At 38.5% G+C, this 14,188-nt stretch overlaps 1 pseudogene; it reads left to right on the forward strand.

Moving 5' to 3' along the window:
* The first annotated feature begins 3,561 nt into the window (after nucleotides 1-3,561).
* On the forward strand, nucleotides 3,562-4,162 carry LOC140594575 (protein S100-A10 pseudogene; annotated as a pseudogene).
* Nucleotides 4,163-14,188: the final 10,026 nt, after the last annotated feature.

The raw sequence follows: 14,188 nt of genomic DNA on the forward strand, positions 1-14,188 counted from the left end.
ACATGGATAATTCTCAAAAACAAAATGTTGAGTGAAAAAAGCAGATTGCAGAAGGATAAGTACAATATGCCGCCACTTACATATATGTTTAAAATACACGAAACACTGGAATATATTTTTATGGATGCACATACATATATATGATAAACATTTTTTCAAGAGTAGATGGAGAGGAATACAGATTGCTTTGGGATGCTAGTTCCCTTTGAGAAGATTACCTCTGAGAGAGGGGGGCCTGGCAAGGGGTGTACTTTGCTTCAACCCTATCCATTACATTTTTCCCTTTAGATATTTCTGAAACATATCTGACACAACTTTAATACTTCTTACTTTCAGGCAAACAGTTCTTTTTTCCTGTTCTTTCTAATTAATGTATCTGAAAGGTTTTGTAGTTAAATATTTTTTAAAAGATTAATTTAAAAAAAGATTAATTTATTTTGAGAGAGAGAGCATGAGCTGGAGGGGCAAAGGGAGAGGGAGAGAGAATTCTAAGCGGACTCCTCACTGAGCGTGGCACCCAACATGGGGCCCAATCTCACAACCTGGAGGTTATGACCTGAGCCAAAACCAAGAGTCAGATGCTTAACTGACTATGCCACCCAGGAACTCTTCTAGTTAAATACTTTTAAAGTAGGAAAAAGTCAGGCTTCACCGTTAGTGTTAAAACATTTGCACATATGGGCTTGACAAGGCCTGGGGATATCAGACAACACTCATCACTGGGTTATCTTTAAGGAAAACGGTTAAAATTATCCCAGGGATCCACTTCCCTCGAGGGTTCAACAGACAGAGAGTTTCAGCTCTACTTGGCTGGGTTTGAGTGATCCAGACACAGAGAGTTATCCTTACTTGTTGTGAAAATAGGAATGATTGTTTTCATTATCCTCACATAGCTCCAAAGTAAATAAGGACACTATGGCTACAAAACCTACCTTTGGGGTAAGTTGGAGTATAAAAGTAGAGCATAAAAGTGTCCAGACTCCAGACTGATGATGCATAAGAAAGCTCTGGCTGAATGGGAAACGAGCTTATATGATGTGGATATAAGTAAAAGTACAGTCTGCTCAACTGGGAATACTACTGTCTGTTACTTACTCTGTTTTAGACCAAGCTGTTTGTTTCTGCATGTGTGTGCCATCACTCTGACACAAGTTTCTGGTTTCCTTTGCTTTTATTTCGAATAAATGGAATAGAAAATGGAATCCTAAACAAGTGATTCCTTAACTTCAAAGGAAATCCAAAGTTATACATTTTCTATTTTTAGTCTCCTGGTATTCCTTTTCCCTTCCTTTTCCATCGAGCATCCTAGGGCATGAAAAGCAAGTAGAGGAGTAATATTTTATTAAGGAATGGGACACAAAATCATGGGATGAGGAAGAGGAGGTAACATTTCTTTTACTCTCACAAATAGGACTGAGAGCCAAATTAAAGGCGGCTATAGAGACTTTGCAGGGAACTTTATAGTTTATTTTCTTGAGTGTGGGTATGTGTGTATTATTTTGGAGGCAGGGGGGCCATTCTTATAACCAAACATTTGGTCTGTGCAAACAAGACTGTGGAAGCTATTCCAGTGGTCTTGAGGAAAAACAGCAATTGACTCAGATCCCACCTGCTCTTTTGCTTATGCCCACTTTCTCCACATCCTTCATTCGACACCAGGACCTGCTCCTTACTTTCCTATTTCCCTTCCAAAATGATGACTCTTCTGGAAACACCCTCCATTGTACTTATCTCTCACACACAGATATATATACAGACATGCACTCTAGGAGTCATCTCATTCTTTAGGGTATTGCTAATAACAATTTCAGGAATATTCCTCCTTTTCTCCATGAAGATGGGAACATCCTTGAAGGTAGAGACCTCATAATGCTTTTCATTTTGTTTGTTGGCTTTTTTAGTTCACATAGCACTACTAGTTAATCGAACAATAAAGATAAGTCCAAGGCCCACCTGGAAGGAAATTTTGCCTCATTTAGAGAAAGGGAATGGAGGCACTGTAGGTGGAATGCCTTGCCCACCTAGGGTGTAGAGTGAGGGCACTGGAGTGAGTCCAGCCCATAAACCCTATGAGGACCAAAGACCTGATCGGTTCTCAAGAGCGTGTGGTTAAGAGTCTCAACATCTGAATCCCCAGGACTTACCTTTGTACAAATCAGCTGGATATGATGGGAGACTGTAAACTTTCAAGTCAGGAAGATCTGACTGCCTTCAATTGGGGAAGTTGCTTAACCTTACTGAGCCTCAATTTACTCTTCTCTAAAACAGGAATGATAAAAAGTCCACATAAAGTTTTCAAGAAGATGTGGAGAAGAGGAATCTCTTGAACTGTTCATGGGATTGCAAACTGGTGCAACCACAGTGAAAAAGAGAATGCAGTTTCTTCAAAAAATTACAAATAGAACTACTCTACAAACTAGTAATTGCATTCTTGACTATTTATCAAAAAAATGTAAGAACACTAACTTAAAGGGATACATGTACCCTCCCTGTGTTTATAGCAGCATTATTTACAATAGCAAAGATAAGGAAGCAGCCCAAGTGCCCATCAGTTGATGAATGGGTAAAGATCTGATAGAAACATGCAAGGAATACTACTTGGCCATAAAAATGGGGAAATCTTGCCATTTACAACAGTGTGGATAGAACTAGAGAGTATAATGCTGGGACATCTGGGTGGCTCAGAGGTTGAGCACCTGCCTTTGGCCCAGGGTATGACTTTGGGGTCCTAGGATCAAGTCCCACATTGGGTTCCCTGCATGGAGCCTGCTTCTCCCTCTGCCTGTGTCTCTGCCTCTCTCTCTCTCTCTCTGTGTGTCTCTCATGAATAAGTAAACAAAATCTTTAAAAAGAGAGAGAGAGTATAATGCTAAGCAAAATAAGCCAGAGAAAGACAAATATCACTATGATCTCGCTTGTATGTGGAATTTAAGAAACAAATGAGCAAAGGGGGAAAAAAAAGACAGTGAAATAAACCAAGAAACAGACTTTTAACCATACAGAACAAACTGTTACCAGAGGGGAGATGAGTTGGGGAATGGAGGAAATAGGGGATGGAGATTAAAGAGTACACTTATCATGATGGAAAAAAAAATAGAGTGATAAAGTTTTATTGAGGACCAATTTAATTAGAGTAGTTATGTGTATGTAGCCTAGCCCATCATAGGTGCTCAATAAACTCTTCTCTCTCCCAGGCTTTTCTATTTGGCAGCTAATATCAGTTTCATATACTCCAAGCTTCAGGGCTTATATCCTTCACCAAAACAAATAATAAACATGTCAACTGCAAAACTGCCTTCCCCTGCCATGAGCTTTAGTTCTCTACCCACTATATAAACCACATTTAGATATCAATGGTAACTCAATTTGAGCTCCAAATTTTCTTGTCATTTGAATCTTATAGTTTGAGCTGGTGGCTATCCATTTTGTGCATCAGCCAGATTAGTACCCTGCCCTCAAAGCTACACATTCTCAGACTCTTTCCCTTTCCCACTGACTAGGATGCTAGTCAGTGAATGCTAGGATGCCCACTGTCCGAACCTGCCTTATAAATTGGGTCCCCGCCAGCCGAGTGTGCCTGCCGCGCCTCGCGCCAAGGTTTCAACAGACCTCACCAAGATGCCATCTCAAATGGAACATGCCATGGAAACCATGATGTTCACGTTTCACAAATTTGCTGGGGATAAAGGATACTTGACAAAGGAAGACCTGAGAGTACTCATGGAAAAAGAATTCCCAGGATTTTTGGAAAATCAAAAAGACCCTCTGGCCGTGGACAAAATAATGAAGGACCTCGACCAGTGCCGAGATGGCAAAGTGGGCTTCCAGAGCTTCTTTTCACTAATTGCTGGGCTCACCATTGCATGCAATGACTATTTTGTAATACACGTGAAGCAGAAGGGCAAGAAATAGGCACCATTGAGCAACACTCCGCCCGGAGTGAGGTGTCCCAAAGGGTCTCAAGGAATCTGTCCCACAGCTTCCCCCTGTATAAAGGATTCCATGAGCAGATCAGGACCCTCAGAAAATGTACAAATGAAATCCAACCCCCATTTGAGAAGCAGAGAAAGAAAAGTCAGTAAAAGAAAGCCAGATAAGCTTTTGATTTTTATATTGCTTATTGCATCCTCTTACCCTCAATAAACAAATTCCTTTTTTAGTTCCTCACTTGAGAAAAAAAAAAAAAAATTGCATTAAATTGGAGCTGAGATATGTTTCCACTCCAGCTCCCTTAACTCCTAGTCAACTGCTCCTTCTCTGCTCCCTATCCACACTACACACCCAAGAAATAGATGCATTAAATTGGAGCTGAGATATGTTTCCACTCCAGCTCCCTTAACTCCTAGTCAACTGCTCCTTCTCTGCTCCCTGTCCACACTACACACCCAAGAAATAGATGCTAGTTGATCTGTTGAGATATAGAAAGATCAAACCAAAGTAGATGCTGATGTGAGCGATGGAGAATGGGTGAAAGACCATACCTATATTGAGAGGAAGGTGAAGGTGTTGGTACATTGGGAAATAAAGGGCTGAACTGGGATATATTGAATAGACTCTTCTATTGAAGATCTGGGGGTGGTAAGTAATATAGCATGTTTTAGAACATATTATTCAGGAATGGTTTCTTTCTAAACAAGGAGTGTTCAGACTCTTTAGCCTCTAAGTGGATCTGCTTACTAAGGTGGTCTACTACCAGGGTCAAATGTATCCATTTTTTTTCCATTATTCACTCAACAAACACAGATTGAGCATCAAATGTATTCTAATTTATGCACTTCTTCTAAGTTCCTTGGCCTCCTATATCTCTCACTTGGGCCACTCAGTCTTGGAAAGCTTTTGCTGCCATTGGTGGGTTGCCATGGTTGTAGTGGCAGTCACTCAGCTCTGTCACAATAGCATTGAACTCTGGCACCACCTGTGTTATTCCATGCGATAGAAACCACACAGACCTAGAACCCAGGCTTGACCTGACTAGACCTGTACAGACTCTTCTTCTTCTTACCACTTTTTACAACACAGGGGAAGCAGTCCAGTGTCCCAGTGGGTATCCAGGAGTGCAGAGGTGACCATATAGGAAGCTGGGTGGTTAACTGTCTCTTGGAGAATTTGATCAATGAGAGAAAAGAGATAGGATATAAGTGTTTTCCCTTTCTCCCTCCAATCCACATTCCAAGGCACAGTGATTGTGTTTAAGCCCATGTGGAAATGTCCTTCATGGCCAGGCAATGGCTGTGCATCTTGTGAAGCTCACAACCAGCCTGGCAATGGAGAACCCTGACTGTGATCTTATATTTGTTTCTCCTTTTTTCTTATTTCACTTCCTTTTTCTCTCAGTCCTCTTGCTCTCACATAGGCCCTCCCAATAAAGAATTGGCACTTGAGGTCTACTTTGAGTATGTCTTTTTGGAACTCACCCCAATCAAAACAAGTGGTGTGGGACACTGAGCCAGGAACAGGGCATACATGCCCCACACACACATGTAGCTCCCAGCAGAGTGCAATAGGCAGGTAACAACACATAATAGCAAAAATTAACAAAAATATTTAATATTTAATTAAATATTAAAACATTAATAAACATTTAATATTTAAACAAAAAAATAACAAGGGGAAGAAAAGCAGATTTTCTTTTCTTTATAAAGAAAGGATATAGGGCACCTGGGTGGCTCAGCAGTTTAGCCTCTTCCTTCTGCTTGGGTCATGATCCTGGGGTCTTGGGATCGGGTCCCACGTCGGGCTCCCTGCATGGAGCCTGCTTCTCCCTCTGCCTGTGTCTCTGCCTCTCTCTCTGTGTCTTTCATGAAAGATAAATAGAATATTAAAAAAAAAAAAAGCATATAAAGGAAAGGATTGACTTCTGATAAGTTATAATGGGCCAGGGAACATTGTGGGAGAACTAAGATGAAATCACTTTAAATATGGAGATTTGGAAAGGTCTCTCCAAGGAGGTTCTATTTAAATTGAGACATTAAGTTTTAGAAGGAGCTAGCCAGGCTACAACCACACAAGAGATTTCTCAGCTGCCAGAATAGGTAACAGACAGCAGGATTCTAAAGCAAGAATGAGTTTTGGGTGTTAGGACATTCAAGAAAGATAAGGATGGTTGGAAAGTCCTGATCAAGGTAAGAAGTGACTGCCTTGAGGCTAGGGAGGAGACTGAAGCCAGATGTGATGGCCTTTGTAGGCTATTGAATAAGATTGTATTTTATTCTAAGGGCCACTGGAAGCCATTACAATGCTTTAAGTATTTGAATCCAGTAAAATCTTAATTCCAATTCAAAACTCTTAATTTATTTGAATAAAATGTTTCACTTGTAACTCTAATAATACAAGAACAAAAGATTATGGGAATAGATACAAGGAAGTAAATTTTATAGCATATACTATGAGTGAAAGTAAGCAGAAATATATGTCTAATATGAATAAAATACAGACTGTGGGTTGGCTTGTAACCATTACTCTCTCCCCTCTAGGAAACCATAATCTGTTATAACACTACTTTTCTTTGGTCAGGCTGGTCCAGCAGTGTGTGTTGATCTGATTCATTTTCTACTTTGCTCCATCTTTATTCAAGTTGGTTTGATTATGTCTTTGTATTAAAGAAAGTTCTTAGTATTATAATTATAATTTCTTGAAGTACAGAGCCTCTTTCCCCTCATTTAGAATTCCTCATTAATTGTAGTTCTATTGCTATGGCTGTCATTAGTGCAATCTGCTAATTCACAAATTCACGGAAGTCCGGAAATACATTTTGCTAATGTGCACTGCAAAATGCCCTCTACAAAATGCCTCCTATATAATGTCATTTACAAGATGCTTGCTGCAGCTGCCAGGGGAGGGTTTTTATAGACCAACCTGGATTGGGGTGAAAGCAATATATCTTCTAGGCAGAGAAAGCTCTCCTCTATAACTCTCAAGGCTTTTCTTTGTGGTTGCCACCTATTTTCAACTGTCACGCGTTCCCAAATTGCCTCTTTGAAGTTAGGATTTTAGCCATCATATCTATTTAAGTGTGTTTTATTAACAAAGAGTTGGCAGGATTAAGATAGACTCACAAAACAGCAACTCATGAAAATTAAAACCAAATATTGACCTCACCCTAGTCCAAGGCATACCCAGGCAGAATTGGCAGTAACTCACGTGGTATGTTTTTTAGGGGTGTGAGGTCGGGTGGGGTTTGGGGGGTGAGAGTGGGAAGCAATAGAATTTTTGAATTACCAAATGTATTATTCTCTGGCCAGAAATCGCACCATGGAGATTCATCTCTTTTCCTTGGTTGGAAAATTTTGTCAATTCAGGGAATACATTAGCAACACTTTAGCATGGATTTGTTCACCCCAGTGATTTCCAGAAGACAGTTGCCTGAGTTGGAATGGGACATGGGAAAGATTTTGACAGAAGGGGATGGATGCTGTCTGGAAAGCAGGCGCTACCAGGGAGGTCTATAAACGGAGAACCCAAGAGGATGCTGGGTGCCCAGGGGAGGAGGTTGCATTGGTGCTGAAAGCAAAGATGGTTGCAGGCCAAATTCTAACTTCAGACTTTTGCCTCAGGCAGTACTGTTAGCATTTCAAGTCCCATTAAATGACCCTCCTTCTCAAACAGATGGTGGCTTTACTGATAACAAAGAAAACAACTTTGTGTAGAACAGATAATCAGACTAAGCTTCAAAGAGGCAAAATACCAAGGGAGAAGTTACTAATGTTTCTTGGAGTATGAATCACTACACACACACACACACACAAAAGGACCTGATACAATGGAAATAATTTATTGAAGAGAGTCAGTATTATCAAGGGCATTACCACCCTCATTCTCTTCAGATTTCCTGCCTCCCTGCAGATGGGTGAGGAAATACAGTTGAAACGTATCTAATTTGAAATAAAATGTAAATGCTACAGACTAGAATATTTTTATGTTGGGCATATTTTGTGCCCAGCTGGGATGATTTAAGTGAAGGTTTGAGAAGGCCTCTCTGAGGCAGGGCTATTTAAGTTGAGCAATAAAACTTTGAGTAATCAAAATAATATTCTGTTCCTTATTAAGAAACTTTGATTTCATCAGAAAGAACATGATGTCTTGGGCTTAGCTAATTTCTAATAATAAGGAAATTTTAAAATTGTGTATCTAAGAAAACTTAATTTCTATAGAAATTAAATGCATAGATAAAATGAAAATGACTTGTTGCTTATATATCATGTAACTTGATAAACACACAGACAGATGCGTACTAGAATTTGTACATATGCTCTTATGCATATGCGTAGACTGTCCTAAAGAATGAATCTGTGAGATTGTATATACTTAATATCTATAAATAGATATCTAGATCTATATTTAAAATTAGTTGATGCCATCTAAGTCTTCTTATTTCAGGTGCTCCCCCATTATTGGCCCCACATACCAAACTCCACCTGGAAGCTTGGCCAAGGTAGAAGCAGCCCAAGTTTTAGGACTCATCATCTTAAGTGACACGTGTTAGCTGTTTTGACTCCTTCCTCTGATTTTTGACCCTCTATTTTACTTTAACCTTTCCATACAGGAAATCCTCAACTCGTAATTTATCTGCATCTGGCTTCCATTTGGGCTGTGGTTTCTGGTCACTATCTAGCCCTTTATGTTGTTTGTCAGATATGTCTACACCTTCCTGACCCTGGTTGCTCACACTGTCTCTAAAATCTGGGTTCCAGGAATTATCGTGAGGAAGTCACATGGGATGTTGCACCTTCCAACTGATTTCACAGGGATCTGACATTAAGGAAGATATATGGCTTTGGCAAACTAGCATTAATAACATTAATAAACTGGTTCCTATACTTGTGTACTCCAACTACAGAGCTTCTGTTATATATCTCTACTGATGACCTGATCATATCTGTTGTGTTAATTGTCGTGTATACAAAGATGAACAAAGTACAATGTTTAACCTCACAGGCCTGGTAGGTGAGAGAGACATATAAGTAAATAATATCAATACAGTGTAATGAGCATGAGGATAGTGGTTGACACAAGGTAAGAAAGTGCAAAGAAAAAAAGAGAATAATCAACTCTGCTCATAGATAAGGGATCATACATTTCAGTTTTCCCAGAACAGTCCTGGCTGTGACTCTTCCCCAAACATCCTTCGGAGTTTAGTATTAGTTTTGCCTTCTTACACTTTCCCGTGTGTCCCAGTTTTGAAAAAAAAAAAAAAAATTATATGGTTACCGTACTAAAAATGAGAAGGCCAAGCAAACTTTACAAGAAGATGTAAGAAATAAAATCGAAATTATGGGAAGCACTCTACCAATTTGATGAGACACAGATGGTAATTTTGGACAAGGACAATAGACCCATGACCTAAGCAGTGTGTGAAGCTGGAGAATGATATGTAGTCCATATATGATGCTGCTGCTCTGGAGAAGGGTGAGATACTATGGTTTGAAGCAAAACCAGGGCCAGTGATGATGAGTCTTTTCTGCTCTTAATGACCTTACACTAGTTCTTGTAGACAATGGAGTCACATTAAAATTCTCAACCAGGGGATCCCTGGGTGATTCAGTGGTTTGGTGCCTGCCTTTGGCCCAGGGCATGATCCTGGAGTCCTGGGATCGAGTCCCGGATCGGGCTGCTTCCCGATCATGGAGCCTGCTTCTCCCTTTGCCTGTGTCTCTGCCTCTCTCTCTGTGTGTGTCTTTCATGAATAAACAAATAAAATCTTTTAAAAAATGTTTTTAAAAAAATTTAAAAAAATTCTCAACCAAAAGAATGACCTGATTAGTTTTGCCTTTTAATCACATCACCTAGAAATAATGTATGGAATAGATGAGTAAGAACTAAAACTTTAGGCAGACAGAATTATTAGGAAACCATCATAATAATCCAAACAAGAGATGCTAAGTTAAGGCAGAAGCAGTGAGGGCAGAAATAGAGAATGGACTTTAAAGCTATTCATAAGGGAGGTGATAGATGTTAAAGGTTTATCTGATTTAGAGGATAGAAGGAAGAGTCTAGATCATACTTAGTTGGTAGTTGGAAATACAGAGCAAGAACTCAGAAAAGAAATATGGGGCTATAAGTTTAGATATGGGAATGTGAGTGAAAAAAGAAAGATCTGAAATGAAAAGAGAAAGTGTCTAAAGCCAGAATCTGTCCTTCTAACTTTATTAGAACAATGTGGAAATATGGGATAATAAATGGAAACAGCTTTAGAAAAAATATGCAAGAGACTCATATGACAAATTAGTTTTGGTTAAAGAATTATTACAGATGTTGGCACTGGAGTTTGAATTGCCAGCATAATTTTTGGTATGGAATATTTTTTTTCAATGTGTGATTGGTAAAATTCTTTTATATAATAGGGGTTTCTTATAGACAGAACAAAAGTGTTCTAACCACAAAGATCCATTTTGGAATGATTAATATGTATAATCAAAGTTACTAGCAAAGGTCCCATTCATTTTATGAGTCAGCAATAAGCATTAAATCTATTTATGATAGACTGTATAACTCTCACACTCTTATTTGGGCAAAAGCAGAACACCGTACTCAAAGAGCATCTTGTGGGATGCTTGGGTGGTTCAGCCGTTGAGAGTCTGCCTTCAGCCCAGGGCGTGATCCTGGGATCCCGGGATTGAATCCCACGTCGGGCTCCCTGCATAGAGCCTGCTTCTCTCTCTGCCTGTGTTTCTGTCTCTCTCTGTGTCTCTCAAGAAAAATTAAATAAAATCTTAAAAAAAAAAAAAAAAGAGCATCTTGTAGTTACCACAACCAAGTAAATAAAAGAAGAGTTGAAGTACTTCTCTTTACTGACAAGTGTACACCTCTAGGAATTAGGTTTTAAATCATATTAAATAGTCTGGCACTATAGATGAGATCTTTTTAGAGTGACATTTCTAAATTTGGTCTATTAGAATTTTTTTTTTAATTTAAATTTAATTTAGTTAGTATGTAATATATTATTAGTTTCAAGAGTAGAACCTAGTGATTCATCAGTTATATACAACACTCGGTGCTCATTACGTCAAGTGCCCTCCCTAATGCCCATAATTCAGTTCCCCCACCCCCGCCACCTCCCCTCCAGCAACCCTCAGTCTGTGGAATTTAAGAAACATAAATTTGGCCCATTTTCTAAAGCAGTTTTTTTTTTTTTTAAGATTTTGTTTATTTGAGAGAGAGGGAGAGTATGAGCAAGGGGAAGGGAGAAGGGAGAGGGAGAAGCAGACTGCCCGCTGAGCAAGGAGCCCAATGTGGGGGACTCAATCCCAGGACTCTGGGATCATGACCTGAGTTGAAAGCAGACACTTAACTGACTGAGCCACTCAGGTGTTCCAGTTTAACTCATTTTTAAAGTAAGAATGAAAATGTTCCCTTCCCCCACAAGGAGAAATGATTGCTATTTATTTCTTATATTAACTCTCTATATCACAATTGTTATACTATATGTTGGTAAATTGAACCCCAATAAAAAAATATACAAAAAAATTTAAGAATTAAAAAAAAAGTAAATTAGTATAAGATTCAGAAATTTGGCAGGATGCAACAACATTCATAAAAATGTTTATATCTCTAACCCAGTATTTAGATTTCTAGAGATTTATCCTGGTAAATTATTAAATTATTGGAGGAAAAATGAGGTGCTCAGAGGCTTATTTTTTTATAATATTGAAAATTTGGAAAGAAGCTTCATATTCCACAAGAGGAAAAATAAATTATATTGGAAGAATAATATCCACTGATTCAATGTTAAAGAACATGTATCAGCCATGGGAAGTCCTCTGTATGGGATATTTAACTCTGAGAAATTAGGAGTGCATATGCCCAGATGTGAGAAGAAAACTTGCAAATAAATAGTCTATGCCATTTTTTCCAATATCATAGGAGAGCAATCAATAAATATTTTTGAATAAATGAATGTAAAATGAAAAAAAATGTTCATTCTTCTGTCTCTTCCACTGGTCTATAAGTGAATTCTAAATAGATGTGTATCTGTAATGAAAGGTGTTTGAATTATGATACACAAACATTTCCACCCAAGTGTAAAGTCATACTTAAGGCTGAGGTTTTTTTAAACATCTTGGAATTAAATATAGTACTTTCAAGTTGTCACACCCTAATAGAAAGATTTTGTAGTTTCTGAGAATGATTTCTGAAGCACTCTTGGAGAATTCAAGATATTTTTTAAGTTATCATGGCAAAATTCTCTTTCACATCAGTACTTACAGCTCTGTAAATTTCACTATTTTGGACCATACAGATCAGGAATGTGGGCTAACTCAGATAATATTTATAAATAAATTGATGTAAATGAATGAAACTTAAAAACAATTGATTTACTTTTTACCTTTTAATTCATCATGAAGATGGAATTAGTGTAAAAGCAGTGAAATTAATAAATTAATTAAATTAATTAATTAATTAATTAATTAAAAATTAATACTTTTTTAAAAAAAATATCATAGGATTAAGTAAAACAAAATATTCCGAATGCTTTCAGCTTCTGTTCTTAGAAAATAATTTGAAGAACAGTTCTATCTTTCACGTATTATATAAAATTAATGTGACTTATGTTTTGTAAGTGTTTTACATCTATTTAGTGGTATCTATTTATAGCTTAGAGTGTAATATAAACACACCAAGCAAAGATATTTTCAAAAGGCAGCTTAAAATTCAGTAATTTAATTAAGCAACATGAGCTCCCTTCTTCCTACTCTATTTTTCATAATTAAATCTTACCATATCATGTACTCTTTGACCAGTTGCTTTTGTCTTGGGTAGTGGATGCTGCAGTGTGCTGCCTGTCCAGATCTCTTGCAGAACTCACATATTCATTACCCCAGGTTCTGGAAGTGATGGCTGCTGAGGCTGACAGCTAGGTCCCTCTCTGGGGATTGCCTTTGTCTGAGAAAAACTGCCTCACCAAAATTACTCCCATCTTCTCAGGGTACAGCCCACACCCAAAGTTCATTTCCCTAGCCTAAAGGCTGGTCATGGAAAGACACCAAAACTCATTTCCCTAGCCTAAATTTGGGACTTTTTAAAATGACCATCACAGCTCCAAAACTCTCTGTGGGATCAACTGGTGACTCCATTGCAGCTGCATCACAGTGTCAATTCTGGTGCTGACCCTCCTGGAGGTGTTGCTCCCAGTGGTGTTCCCAGATAAATCACCTTGGTGAAAGTTCAACATCTCTGAGTTGGCTCCTGGGGAAACCAACAAGTGCCAGGAATAATCTGAGAAAGCCAGTCTTAAGATGGTGTCTTGAAAAGAATCCCATCACTGGTGGGAGGTAGATGCTATGGACTGAATTGTGTCCCCCCTCCTCCCCCAAATTCATGTGTTAAAACTATAACCCTAATGTGACTTTATATGAAGATAGGGCTTTTAGGAGATAATTAAGGACATAGCAAGGCATAAGGATGGGGTCCTAATTTAATAGGATTCGTGGCCTTATAAGAAAGAGAGACATCCCCCCCCCCTCTCTTTATACCATGTAAGGACACATCAAGAAAGTGGCCACCTGCAATCCAGAAAGAGAATTCTCATTAGAATCTGATAATGCTAGCACTCTGATCTCAGGCTTCTAGCTTCTAGAGCCGTAAAAAAATAAAATTTTGACTTATTGTTTAAGCTACCTAGCCAATGGTATTTTGTTATGGCAGCCCGAGCAGACTAAGACAATGGGTTGTTGAGGAGCTCAGTATGCAACACCTATGCAATTGTTAAAACTTTTACCAATGAATTCAGATGTGGTATCAGTAAAAGGAAATACATGGCCAGTGCAATATTTTAAGTATTTGAATAGTTTTGGAGAAATACTAATCATAAGGATTATGAAATTAGATGGTTCTTTCTAGGGGCCATTGATACTTTGGAGAAAAATGATAAGATTTAAAGGTAATTAATCACCAGGTTAAGGTAAGGTATGAAAGTTAGAGGGCCTCATTGGCAGCATAGTAAGAGACACTCATTCAACTAGAAGCAGAAAAAGCTGAGACTTACGCATGGAAATTTATTAAAAGGCTATCAGAGATCCAGAGAAGGTTGAATGCTCAACCCCAGCAAGCCTGCTCCTCCTAAGTCAGGTCCCTGATGCATAGAGTGGGATTTCACAATTTGAGGGGAAAATCTGGATCAACCAATTTAATCCTGAATTCCTAGATTACTTTGAACCCTCTGCAGAGCAATCCATTTTGCCTGTAATTTTGT

The sequence above is a fragment of the Vulpes vulpes genome, chromosome 12 (assembly GCF_048418805.1).
Source record: "Vulpes vulpes isolate BD-2025 chromosome 12, VulVul3, whole genome shotgun sequence".
Taxonomy (NCBI): domain Eukaryota; kingdom Metazoa; phylum Chordata; class Mammalia; order Carnivora; family Canidae; genus Vulpes; species Vulpes vulpes.